At 39.5% G+C, this 1,071-nt stretch overlaps 1 pseudogene; it reads left to right on the top strand.

Moving 5' to 3' along the window:
* Positions 1 to 119, top strand: LOC132915839 (5S ribosomal RNA; annotated as a pseudogene).
* Positions 120 to 1,071: the final 952 nt, after the last annotated feature.

Here is a 1,071-nt window from a genome sequence, read left to right as displayed (position 1 = left end):
GCCGACGCCCAAGACGCGTTGAGTGCACTCGTTCCCGTCCGATCACGAAAGTTAAGCAACGCCGGGCACGGATAGTACTAAGATCGGTGACCGCTTGGGAACTCCGCGTGGTGTTGGTTTTTTTCAGAAGGAGATCAGCCCAGTATTTGAACTGTCTAAGAAGATGACGCGAGCAGTAACTGCCCGAAGAGGAAGATACAGCGGGGCATGAAAGGACAACCCTGATGACTGCCGCCTGGTATTACCGGGGTTGTCTGCCCTCAAAGCAGAGGAAGAAGGAGGAGTGGTTTTTTTAGTGGGTATGGCAACAACATCCGCGCGAGTCCCACATAACCCAGTGATTCGGGTCACTGGGCATGCGTAACAGCATTTTCCCCTCCTCATGCAAAAAAAAAAAAAAGGTTATGAAGACCTGGAAGCTTATGTGACTACTTTTACAAGAGGATAATTTCTCGCAACGTTTTATCCACCAAATGCATAGAGATTTCAACAACAACTATATGCAATCTGGAGCGATTATGGAGCACCGTGTATCACGTCGGTGCTGCAGGAATAGAAATCGCATTACTATTCTGATGTATATAAGGATTTTTTTAATTTACAGCTTCACCGTTTGAGATGACATTTGGACAGACGGAGGGAGGGAGTTGGTGTTGTCAACGATGCTGAAGCGTACCACACGATTGGGGACCCCATGTTCTCTAGTCTCTGCACCTTTCATTGGTTTGGTTTGTAAACTGTATCGTGACCGATGCATTCGGGACCTTTACAATTTTTTGTGGTAATACAATTTTGTAGTAATATAATTTTGTAGTAATATAATTTTGTAGTAATATAATTTTGTAGAAGTATAATTTTGTAGTAATATAATTTTGTAGTAATATAATTTTGTAGTAAAATAATTTTGTAGTAATATAATTTTGTAGTAATATAATTTTGTAGTATTAATGAGCGTTCGAAATATATTTGAAGAATGTTTGATTCGATATTTTTTATTTTCAAAAGTATGGCAATTTACACAAAACATTACGTATTTTGTATGTCTTAGCGTTTAAAGAAAATTTGTATTGC

This window comes from Bombus pascuorum, unplaced genomic scaffold (assembly GCF_905332965.1).
Source record: "Bombus pascuorum unplaced genomic scaffold, iyBomPasc1.1, whole genome shotgun sequence".
Taxonomy (NCBI): domain Eukaryota; kingdom Metazoa; phylum Arthropoda; class Insecta; order Hymenoptera; family Apidae; genus Bombus; species Bombus pascuorum.
Note: the sequence above shows the minus strand (reverse complement) of the source record. Positions and strands in the feature narration are given on the sequence as shown.